Source organism: Panulirus ornatus, chromosome 34 (genome assembly GCF_036320965.1).
Source record: "Panulirus ornatus isolate Po-2019 chromosome 34, ASM3632096v1, whole genome shotgun sequence".
NCBI classification, from domain to species: Eukaryota; Metazoa; Arthropoda; class Malacostraca; order Decapoda; family Palinuridae; genus Panulirus; species Panulirus ornatus.
The window spans coordinates 17,472,461-17,485,598 of NC_092257.1; the positions used below are offsets into that span (position 1 = coordinate 17,472,461).

General features: G+C 52.7%; 1 protein-coding gene across 1 annotated transcript in view; it reads right to left on the reverse strand.

The window, feature by feature from the left end:
- pico (ras-associated and pleckstrin homology domains-containing protein pico) overlaps positions 1–12,929 on the reverse strand; it is a 308,846-nt gene extending 295,917 nt beyond the window's left edge. Inside the window, exon 1 of the mRNA XM_071682653.1 lies at positions 12,272–12,929. The gene's annotated coding sequence lies outside the window, so the exon portion shown is untranslated. The remainder of the gene's footprint in view (positions 1–12,271) is intronic.
- Between the last annotated feature and the right edge of the window lie 209 nt (positions 12,930–13,138).

Sequence of the window (13,138 nt, forward strand, 5' to 3'; positions counted from 1 at the left end):
CGCAGTACTCCTCCTCTACCCTGGGGCTGCCGCAGTACTCCTCCTCTACCCTGGGGGCTGCTGCAGTACTCCTCCTCTACCCTGGGGGCTGCCGCAGTACTCCTCCTCTACCCTGGGGCTGCCGCAGTACTCCTCCTCTACCCTGGGGGCTGCTGCAGTACTCCTCCTCTACCCTGAGGCTGCCGCAGGAGTGAGGGCGGGGGAGCGGTTCCTCCTGCAGCAGACGATCGCCTTGACATATACAAACACCAGGGGATTTAGGAGACATTCCTGGACGTGGCCAGAACCACTCCCCCCGGAGCTCTCCACTCCCCTGCTCATCCTGTGGGTCCCATTTTCTTGTCCTTTTACCCCGTCTTCTTTAATCCATTTTCTTTGTCCTTTTAGCCCGTCATCCTTAATCCGTTTTCTTTGGCCTTTTAGCCCGTCTTCCTTAAACCATTTTCTTTGGCCTTTTTGATTTTGCTCCTAAATCCAACTGTATCATTTGTTATTCCTTCTCACGTTCATCCTGTGATATGTAATATTTTCTAGTCTTTAAAGAATAATTTATGCGATCAGAATAAAATGATATATTGTACCAAATACAATCTGCCTTCTCGTTCTGAATTTAATTTGAGCCAATTAATATTTGATTTGCAGGAGATGAGATCACTTCTTTATATTATCTGCTTGTTTATCTCTCTCAGTGTGTGTGTGTGTGTGTGTGTGTGTGTGTGTGTGTGTGTGTGTGTGTGTGTGTGTGTGTGTGTGTGTGTGTATCATTTGTGTATAACGGGGAGAGTTTTACACTCCTGTTGCCCTGTCACTTAATCTTGTATATGTACCATGTGTTTCCTCCTATACACACACACACACACACACACACACACACACACACACACACACACACACACACACACATACCACACACACACACACACACGCACACACACCCTAGCCTATGTCAGGTGACCATGTTACCAACAAGCCCCTTGGGAAGGATGAACAGATGGATGGACTGTGGACCGGATGCTGCGACCAGGATTCGAACCAACTGTATTTAGGTATGATCCCAGGCGGCCAGTGCATGCATGCTAAACGCTAAGTCGGGTGTGTGTGTGTGTGTGTGTGTGTGTGTGTGTGTGTGTGTGTGTGTGTGTGTGTGTGTGTGTGATTACGATTCATGTGTTCCTGAGAGAGTTATACACTCATGTTGCCCCGTCTCCTGACCCTTGTACATTCATGCACCGTCTCTTGTATGTGAGTACATGTGGCCCTTACATCCAGTGTCCCACCATCTCTGCCATACACATCAAGTGGACACTGTTTACCGGGGGGTTGAGGGCGGGGGGATGGCTGGTGGCCCTAACCTCCTCCCCACACTAGCCTGTCACTCCTCGTCCGTCGTATTTACAACTTCTCCCCAGGCTTCCTCCCCTCTCCCTCCCTCCCTCTTCTCTTCTCTCGTTTCAGCGGCGTCTGGCGTCTCTCCTCCGCTAAGCCTACCGGTTACTACTTACTCACCCACACCCTCCCTCCCTCTAACCCTCACGCGCTCCCTCCTCAATCTATACCTCGAGACACCGGAGCAACACATCACACGCCTCACACGGTGAACTTAAATCTGGCTTCCTGAGACAACTTAATGTGTAAAGTTACTCCTGTCGTGTACAGATGAACTTGTCAACCAGTTTAAAGTAATGGTTTTACTGGAGGGAAAAAGGAGAATGATATTATCATAATGCGAATTACTCGATGATTTCATTATGAACGGAACCACACGCCCATGAGCCCAAGAGAGGTATGTCTTGGTGAGGGGTCTGCATTATTTCACGGTCCCATGTTGCCCCATACGGACACGAGATGGTCGCACCAGAGAAACACATCCACCCGTCTCCCACACAACTGCCCTCTCCCCTCTCGAGATTTCCCCGGCCGCTCTGGGAAGCAGTAACGATGTGGTTAGGTCAGTCACGGCCCTGGTGTACGGTACCACAACCTCGTACTACCCTCGCTCTCTGGCAACTGTCTCCCAGGGTCCGCATGGGTGGTGGGTGTGCTGGGGTGGTGGGTGTGTCTGGGTGGTGGGTGTGCTAGGGTGGTGGGTGTGCTGGTGTGGGTGGTGGGTGTGCTGGTGTGGATGGTGGGTGTGTTGGGGTGGTGGGTGTGCTCGGGTGGTGGGTGTGCTGGAGTGGTGGATGTGTCTGGGTGGTGGGTGTGCTAGGGTGGTGGATGTGTCTGGGTGGTGGGTGTGCTACGGTGGTGGATGTGTCTGGGTGGTGGGTGTGCTAGGGTGGTGGGTATGCTGGAGTGGTGGGTGTGTCACGATGGCGGGTCGCTCCTGGCCACACTGTCACCACCAGGAAGCAACAAATTCAATACTAAGAAGTTCTGTAAAGCTATCCACATCCCCCGCAAGAGGAAGAGGCCCCAACCGCCGTGGTCTGGCTGGTCACCGTGTGTACGCCGGACACTTGACACACTACGGAAGTGTGCCATCATTACGTCTTACATGACGCTGGCAAACACCAATTTCCATTCGCACTCTGCACAACCACACTCTTACCCTCCCACCCACACACTCTCTCAGGGTGAGCAAATTAAATGACGACGACATCACAATCAACCAATCTTGCCAATGGACGGGCGACACGATTATCATAATGGCAGTCACTCTATTATCGGCAGGGTCAGGAGCAACAAGTGTGGCGGCGGCGACGACGGTGACCCAGGCGGCCGCGTTGGTGAGGGACGCACATCTGTTGCTACATCGGCCCCGCCAGGCTTCTGGGTCACGCCTCCCCGCACTCCAGCAACACCACCGCCACAAAATCCGAAATAACGACTAGACACTGCACCACAGTTTCCTCTCGGGTAGTGGACACGAGGAGTGGATCTGGTCCCCAGCAGGTTTGGCGTGGGACGTTGCCTGGGGTGGCCCGGCGACGCCACAGCCAGACAATGTACTTACGGCGCCTCAATAAAACGTTTAATATTCCGTTGTGGTGCGGGTCAGAGGTGAGGCCCACAGCTACCCTCTCCACCCTCCGCTGAGGGACACGCTCTCTTCACACAAGTACAGTCCTACTTTAATTAAGGCTGGCTCTTACTTAACTCAAGATGATGCTCCAGACCTTACACTGGTGCCCTCCTACTGGTCGGAACGACACTTTCGTAATCACTTCAGCCACCGTCCCACTCGCTACGGTAAACTATAACGAAGAAACAATTTATAAAGACCTTCCCTTGGAGAAAAAGTTGTACGGAGCCGGGTTCCTGGAGGTGATGCGTCGTCAGAACGAATATAACGAAAGACTTTGCCGAAAACTTCGTGTGGCCACAAGCACCGTACATAAACATCCACACACTGCACGCTCGGAGCCCCCTGATAATGTTGCTAACGGCCGAGGCTTAACGCAAAGCCCCAAATGCTTTCTGGTGTCCTTTCAACCCTCCATTCACGAGCGGGAACGGACAACCTAAATGCTCTTTAATTCCTTTCAAATAACAGTCCACCTCTGTACGAGCGGAGCCGGGCCTCAGGTGGGTCAAGCAGGGGGCTAAAACACACTATCGCTACGGGCGGAACTCGTCAGTGGTAGTAATTAAATGTAGCCCGTAGCAACAGCGTTCCATCTGACGGTGGTCTCCCTCCCCCCCAAGTTCTCATCACTGGCGTCCTGATGAGGAAATGATTGAGTACGGTCATGTTACACCAGCTCTTGCCCAACTCCATGACTAGGGCCGTGTATGCTCATAATCCCGAGCCCGATAAGAAAGACGAATCTGCTGGGTTCATCCTGCTGTGTGGCGCGCGAGGCCTAGAGTTTCATCAGTCTGGACCATTTGGCATCTATAATGGCCGCCTTATGGTTCGCTGCCATTATTTCTTTTTTTTTTTCCCATCCTCTCTCTCTCTCTCTCTCTCTCTCTCTCTCTCTCTCTCTCTCTCTCTCTCTCTCTCTCTCTCTCTCTCTCTCTCTCTCTCTCTCTCCCGGGCTCAGGGGAGGACCATTGTTAATGTAACAGTTAACATCAGTAATGGGTTGAATCTAAACCCCGTCTGATGGCTTGTCACCCTAACGTGCAGTGTTGGGGGTTTCTTTACGTACGTTTCACTGTGTCTAAATAATTCATGGAACATGCTGGGCTGTGTGGCAACAGAGGCCGTCGTTGTTAATCCTGTGAGTAGAAATCCTCTCGCGGGAGCCCCTCTGTGTGGTGTCGGGCGCGGGTAGCCTTTGTGGCGCCAGCGGCCAACCCTCGATGACAACTCTCCCTTGATGTCACTACTCTCGACCCCTACCACCACCTTGCCACCCTCTCCACCACACCACCCTGCCATCCTCTCCACCAAACCACCCTGCCACCCTCTCCACCATGCCACCCCCTGCACCACATCATACTACCAACACCCTGCCATCCTCTCCACCACAGCACCCTGCCACCCTCTCCACCACACCACCCTGCCACCCTCTCCACCACGCCACCCTGCCACCCTCTCCACCATGCCACCCCCTGGACCACATCATACTACCAACACCCTGCCATCCTCTCCACCACAGCACCCTACCAACCCTTACACCATACCACAATACCACCACCCTGCCTGCCACACCCTCCACACGCCACACTAGCACCATCCCGCCACGCGCTCCACACATACTTGCCACACGCCCATCAACAGTCACCTCACACTGCTGCATACATTCATTCGACATACAAAGCAGCCAGCCACGGGGCTAGAGGCTACGGGGCTTTGGCTGCCATTATATGAACATTCGTTAGACGGGATGACCATTATGTGCCAGGCTCTTGGAATGACGGGGTGACTTCTATACACAAGACCTGGTGACGCATATTACTGTGCAATGTTAACTGATGCAAGCCCAACTGGCGGAGTTATACGGAACACCCCGGTGCTCCTTGCAGTCCCGCCAAGCGGAGCCACACGGAACACGTTCCCTTGTGCTCCTCGCAGGCCCGGCGGCGGGCCGCGCCACATGGAACAGTGGCGCTCCTATCTCTCCGCGATACAAACGAGAAAATCGATCACTTTATCAGCGAATCGATACCCGACGACACAGATGTCCTAATGGGATATGGCGGGTCGGGACGGTAGCCACCACGGCCGTGGCCCATCACTCAGACGCACGGATTAGAAAATTATGCAAATGTTGGGATGATGACGTACATGTATGATAAGCGACACGGACAGACAATGTGGGCAGGATATGGTTCATATTGCAATGTGGTCCGCACATGTTTCTCATTACAATGCGGTCCGAATATGGCTCATACCGCAAAGCGGTGCAAATATGGTTCATATCGCAATGTGGTCCGAACTTGTAGTCGTGTCGCAATGTGGCCCCGAATGTGGCTCAAACAGCAAGTCGTGTGTGCGAGAGTAGGGACAGATGATGGGATGTCCAACAGCACGAATGAAGAAGGCAACAGTCCACCACCCAGCTAACTCCCAGGGTAGGTTTGATACTGGTTCATAAAGGAGACTATTTTTTTTCCTCTTTCCTCTCTCTCTCACTGACCGACCATACCAAGACAACAGGGGGAATAAGCTGAGGCATCGGGGTCAAGCAGAGTGCGTCCTGGCGATCACAAACAGCAAGACCCACCTTACTGCCAGAGGAGACGACCACCCCCTTGTCTTACCCCGGGGCCCACAGACACACTCACAGTACACTAGCTGGTGCTCAGTCACCAAAGATCTTCCTTTTACTACCTGAACTGAAGAATGAGTGAACACACAACACTGCTACACTGTCACACACCCACACATGCATACATATTCTCACCATAGCCGATGGCGTCACATACACACCAGAGCAACCAGCCTACCGTTCCACATATAACAACCAATACACCGTCTCTCTCACACACACACACACACACACACACACACACACACACACACACACACACCACCCGAGGTAACCTATTACCATTCCACGCCTGAAAACTGGTCTACACGTCACATCGTCCACCTCACCGTCATACGCACTTTTCTACCGCAAAACACGTCACACTACAACACACACGCACCAGAACACACCTTCATCAACTCTCTGTCACCACACAAGCGACTTACACCACAATGAAGAAAAGAAAAATAGCCTCATCCACGAGAATTACCCACACACCACAAGCAGTTTACCCCCTCATCTCACATGCAGTATGCGGGCCACAAACTGGCAGTTTACCCCAGCCGACGAACAAGACTTCCCCCATGTCATGGTGACGAGCAGGGGCCGTACAAGGGAAGCGCGTCGTACGTCACACTAACCAGAGGAAGACTGGTAGATCCCTGAGGGTCCACGGGTCGGAGGAGTGTACTAGGCGGCCGACAGCACCACACACACTTTTGGGGGGTCATCCTCGCCATCGCTGACCACATCCTCAAGGGCTTCTGTGTGTGTGTGTGTGTGTGTGTGTGTGTGTGTGTGTGTGTGTGTGTGTTGCTGACAGATCGAAAAGATAGGGGAAATCAGTCCTTTCGTAATACAATTCATATAATCATATTCTTATTCTCCTATAGTGTGGTAACGGTTTGGCCCACTGCTTTGCTCTTGTCCGTACATGTGTCCGGGGAGAGGCAAGAGCCTACGGACGGGTGGGTGGGGATCAGTCCGTGTTCCGGTGTACCGATGGCAGGCCCTGGCCTAGATGCTACGCCCACCACAGGCACAGTATACTGCGTATAAACACTGTTCACATGGGGCGACGTGAACTATACGCCTAACACGCGTGGCTAAACATGCGTTCCAATTAGGCTGCCCTACACTAGACGCCCGCCTCCTTGCGTACCTCCAGCAACCATGCTGCCCTCCCGCACGTCCGCTGCAAGGGGGAGCTGGACCCGGAAATCAAAATAATGACTATGAACTTCAACGGCGTCCAGCGTGTATCACCTCGAGCGACCGAGTGGCGCTCCGGGCTACCAGCGAACCGCCTCCTTGCCAGCCATCAGACGGGCAATGGACGCTGCCACCCTCCATATATCTTAAGCATAAAACAATTCAAATATAAACTTCGATGTGCTGTTAGTAGACCGAACCAGGGCATGTGAAACATCCGCGGTAAACCATGGAAAGGTCTGTGGGGCCTGGTTGTGGATAGGACGCTTGTGGTTTCGGTACATTACACATGACAGTAAGAGAATGGATATGAGTGAATGCGGCCTTTCTTCGTCAGTTCCTGGCGCTACATCGGAAAGGTTATCAAGTATTACATGTATATGTATATGAATGGGTGTACGCATTTCTTTACTTCACTTCACAAGTAAGAGGCTTGTGACAAACTTGTCAGAAGACTGGAGACGTGAATGTATGGGTTGTGATGCTGACGAGGTGAGGTAGGGTGTGGTAGTGAGAGGGAACTCTAGGGCGAAGTAGGGAGAGTAACCCCTGGGATGATGTGGGGGGGGGGGGGGGGGGGGGGCTGGGTGACAGTAACCCCTTCGCTGAGGTGGGACATGGTATGGGAGTGACATCTGGGGTGAGTGAGATGGGGGCGGGCTGGGGAGCGTAATCCCTGGGGTGAGACGGGGACGGGGTGGGGAGCGCAATCCCTGGGGTGAGACGGAGACAGGGTAGGGAGCGTAATCCCTGGGATGAGACGGAGACAGGGTGGGGAGCGTCGGTCCTGGGTTGAGATGGGGGCGGGGTGGGGAGCGTAAGTCCTGGGGTGAGGTACCAGGACTATCCAGGAGGGAGACGGAATACCTTCCACTCTGTCTCCTTCACGTCTTGGGCTCAGAATGCGTGACTGGACTGATACAGTCGCTATACATCATTAATGTCTTCAAAGATGAAGCTGATTATGATGTGGGTCCGTCTGTCCCTAACTTATCACTGAGAGAGTACGCGATGAAAATTTTCCTTTGAGACTTCAGACCAATGGAAACAGACGCCAGCTGATCCATCTACCACTACAACATTTGGCATGAAGAACCACACTCACGTATAGTTCTACCAACTGGATCAGCAGAAGACGACACTGTTGTTGCCTGACTCTGGCTGAGCTACAGATGCTCGTTGTTCGGAACTTGCCTTTGCTAGTGGTAGTAAACAAACAGGATATACAACTATGCCAGCTGAGCTATTCCTCACACAAGTGTCACAAACTGGATTATAAGATATGTCCAGATAATCCATCCATAATCATTTTTCGTCCAGACATTTGCAGAGTATCCTACCTTTGCCTATCGTAAATAGTTAGTTCATTCAAAATGTGACTTCCTTACGTAACGCAATCACTGACGTGTACCCTGTATCCTCCTTTGCGCCACCGCCCACAGGATGGGCAGGAGTGTTCAATGAATTCGCCGCTCTTGCTGAAAAACCAAATTGGTCTGGGGTGGGGAGACTGTCCCTTGGGGGTGAGGTGAAGAAAAAAAAACACCCGAGTTTAGGTGGGACAGGGAGGAGAGATTGTATCCACTGAAGTGAGACGGAGCGGGGTGGAAAGTGCAACCCCTTGGGGTGGCGTGTGGAGTGGGGAGTAACCCCTAGGGTGAAGTGGGGGTTGGGTTGGGGTAGGATGGGGTGGGGCCGAGTAAGGACACACCAGCGAGGACGAGTGATAACACCACCAGTGTCCCCGGCCAGTCCTCCACAACATATCCACTAGCCATGTCTCCCACACACACACACACACACACCACCTCACCACACCTTACAAAACGCGGTGAAGGATCAGCACACCCACATACCGGGAGGCTGTGACAGTCTTCTTGACTTTACTCGTGCACCTCGCTAAGCATGAGCCGAAAAACAATTCATTTTAAGCATCTCAGGGAAACACGGTTAACTGATGACCACCTCAATCCAGCACCTCACCGACGGGACCCAACCTTGATCATCAACACGATCATAACATAAACCACAACTCAAGTAATATTTCCCAAACTTTTCGGAACTGACAGAGACCGCCAGCCAGCCTACCATAGGACAGACGGCTAGAGCATACAATGATAACCTCCGCCTGCTGTCACTCGGCCACAAGAGACAAGAGCCTCCCTTCCTCCAACACGTCGCCACCTCCACTCAACAATCTGACTAAATCACTCAAAATCCTGAAATTTCTATCACATCTTTGCTAACTTTAGAGTTTATATAATCCTTAAATTCACACACAAATACACACACACACACACACACACACACACACACACACATATATATATATATATATATATATATATATATATATATATATATATATATACAATCCTTCTCGTTGTTTTCGCCCCCTGGCAGTCCCATCATCTCTACTTACTCACTCAACCAAATGTATGTAACCACACCACACATGTGTATCTACTCACCTCCACACCCACACAATTCCATCTCATTTCCTCTTAAATATCTATCATTGTCTTTACACCCACACCTCCACCACAGCCCCTCACCTCCACCACAGCCCAATACCTCCTCCATGGCGTGCCTCTGAGCCAAGCACCTCACAGCACCGGGGAACGGAACACGACGCATCAGAGGAAGAATAACCAACCACACAATTGCTTCATGTACCGGGGGACCCGCTTGAACTGTGACCTCTGCTAACTCTGCTGCTACAGACCCTACGACCCCCCCCCCCCCTCCGGGAACGCTGCAAGGTGACTCCGTTGACCTTACTGAGCAACGGGAGACTCCGCCCAACTCCTTCGTGACCCTACGTGGCAACCAGAGGGGCCGCGTCACCCAAGAGAGCAACAGGTCCTCTGAGGCAAGCGAACCCAGTCCACATCATTTGTACACCTCTGAAGAGTGAGGGTTGAGTGAGGCCCACAATACCCTCCCTTCAGTGATCAACCCCTGCGTAGGGCCGACGTCACCAACCACACCCTACATAGCGACTCCTCCCAATAAGCATGGAGGAAATCTCATCCCTTCACACACACACCCGAGTCCTTTAACCTACGTACAATTTTTCTCCTTTACTGTTATCTTTACCTCGTGCCATCAGTCACACTCTGAATGCACATTGGAAGTTTCTAACTACTTCATACGTGAGTTTTCCTCGGTGATGTATCTACATTCACACTGTATGTTCACGCTGCCACGAGTATTTCATGGGACGATGGCGTCGAAGAGAACTGTTTGGTCTGCCGTCTCGCTCCTCCGCTCAGTCGGAGGAAGAGCGCGCGCGCGCACGCCCAGCAGGACTACCATACCCCCCCACACCCTGACTGGTCTAGCACTCTGTTTGTACTTGCCCAGGAAGTTTTAACCGCCCTCAGATTACAGAGGGACTATCAATACGCTGGGAGTTCGGGTGTAGAGGAGCAATATCATCAGCAAGATTCTCTTAAGTTCGTGAGTTCGTGGGGCGTCGGGTCACCAGCTGACGTGCCGCGGGTGCAGCCAGTACGCGGCTCCTAATACCAGGACCAGAATCTGAGGGAAGTGTCGCGTTAAGCAAGTCTTTTTTTTTTCTTCTTAACAGACGCCGCCTGACCGTTCGTCCGACAGCTGATACGCATAGAGACGTCAGGGAACTACTGCGCGTACATCCGGGGGGCGGATAACAACGCCTGATTGAAAAGGTAAACTGACGGGAGGAGGCGGCGCTCCCGTCCATTGGGCTTACTCTGTTGACAAAGCCCGCGGCCTTCACCAGTGGCACCGCTGACCTGACCAGACTCTGTCACCTTTAACCTGACACTACACTACACACACACACACACACACACACACACACACCTCCGGCTTTGTACTGCTTAACTACACAAGGCTGATCTAACATCCTTCGTCAGCATCGCGGATACCCTCGTCAGCGTGTCAGGTCTCGCATTACCGTTCATATTACTCGTCTGCGGCACGGCTGGCCAAGCAGAGGGCCGGCATGAATGACTTCCTTAGTAACTCAATGATGAGGGGGGTCAAAGGTCGACCTTATGGCCAGCCTCAAGTCAAGTGGTGGCGAGGAGGTCCACTCAGCCTACAAAGTCGGCGCCGCTCTGGTAGCGGTGTTCACCGGGGAGGCTCGAGATACACGGGTTCACTGGTACTCGAACCCACACGGCTGGTTGGGGTCTACGGGTCACAAGAACCTAAAATGTGGGACGGGGAGGAGGAGGAGGAGGAGGAGGACTACTCGTGCCATTCGTGGATAACAAATGGTACCAGACGTGGGACTAGAGCGATCGTGGAACGCATTCTCGTACTTGGGTAAAGGATCGCGACCCGGGTCCGATGGCGCAACACCGACCAGTCTCGTTTCACACAGCGGCCGTAGCTGGGATCGGTTACGGTCGAGCCATCTTCTTTGTCGTCTATGTATATCTAGAAACCAAATAATTTCAAAACAAAAAAAAATAACGCAACCCGGGTCCCTGCGTCGAATGAGTGTGTTTACCGCCCTTTCATCTAAAACCAAGTCACTCAACCCCATCTATCTTGAACACGCCACTCGCGACCGACGCACACACACACACACACACACACACACACACACACACACACACACACACACACACACACACACACAAGACCTTATCCCAACTTAATCATAGAATATCCCAACGTCTGAACAACTTCTTCCCAGCGATAATCAAACGTTCATTACAGAGAAAAAACAAAATCACAATAACTAAACACACAATAGCAGTTACATCAGTCAAGACCCTCCGTCACCTTGACGGCTACTATAAGCGAGTGTCTGGTGGACACATCATCGCCCACATAATGCCTGGAAAGAAAAAAAAAAAAGAAAACGTGCATTCCTGTCCACTTAGAGGGTTGCCTAGGCCATAAACGGTAACCCCTGGCCACAGAGGGTAACCCTGGGCATAGAGGATTGCCATGGCCACTGACGGTAACCCTGGCTACAAAGGGTAACCCTAGTCACAGAGGGTAATCCTAGCCACAGAGGGTAACCCTGGCCAGAGGGTAACCCTGGCCACAGAGGGTAACCCTGGCCACAGAGGGTTACCCTGGCCACAAAGAAAGTTTTGCAGAGCCAGACGCAGCCAGTGGAGGACAATGTGGCTGTGGCACGTCATGAACTGGTGTGGCAGGAGGTGTGTGTGTGTGTGTGTGTGTGTGTGTGTGTGTGTGTGTGTGTGTGTATGTGGGGGGGGTGGTAGGTGGGGAAGATTCCTCGGCCGACCCGACGCCAGTACCCCTTGCCAGGCCGGGGCATGAAGGGCCACTGTTCCTGCCACTCGGTGGGTACTACACATCCTCCCCCCATCCCCCTCACACACACACACACACACACACACACACACACACACACACACACACTGGTAACACTCTCAAGGACTCACCAGCGTACAGGTTTGGTTGGACCACTGTAAATACCATCAGTGGTTACGGTGGAGACAAGGTGCCATGCTCACGCTACTGACACTTGGGCGTCAACATGAACACGTGTGACTTATGAAGGCATCGGCACACCCGTGGGTGACACAGTTCCTCAATCACACACAGGCACGCGGTCACACCGCCACCACCACCACAATACAAGTGCACGCCCAGGACTCGTCTCCAGCGATGGACACTGCACTAATCGTACACTTTACACTTGCGTCAACGTACCACCGTCACTACACAGGCACCACACTGCTACCAGCATCACTTCAGGGGTAGAGACACAGTCCTTCAGCACACGCGAGGTGTGTCTGTGTCCCTCAGTAAGTCAAAAATGTTTTGGTTCTTGTCATCACCGGGATGGTATCACCACCAGCACACCGGGGTCTCTCCCCCACAGCAGTCAAGACTCCTCACAACGCCGAGTCACCAAGCCAGCATCATCAACGTTCATGGCATGCCAGGGCTCAACGCGGCCACTAGTCACCAAGTTCCAAGTTCCTCGGCAGCTGTGGTGAGCATGGCAGTCCACACGGGCCAGCAGGAGCGAGGGAGGAGTCCACCAGAGCCGCAGCCGACCGCCGCACACACCCACGTTTCATGTGTGTGTGTGTGTGCGGTGTGCGAGGGTCGTCTGACGGACGGGAGGGACCCTGTGTGAGTACGCCCCCAATCCCCCGCCCCAACTCACCCTCCCACCTTCCCTCTCCCTCACTCTCAGCCACCCCTCCTCTTCCTCCACACAGATTCTGTTTCCCTCTGTGGTTCTCCTCCTCTTTCCTCAGCGTTCATTTCCCTCTCCCCACAGAAGCCTGTGCCAGCGT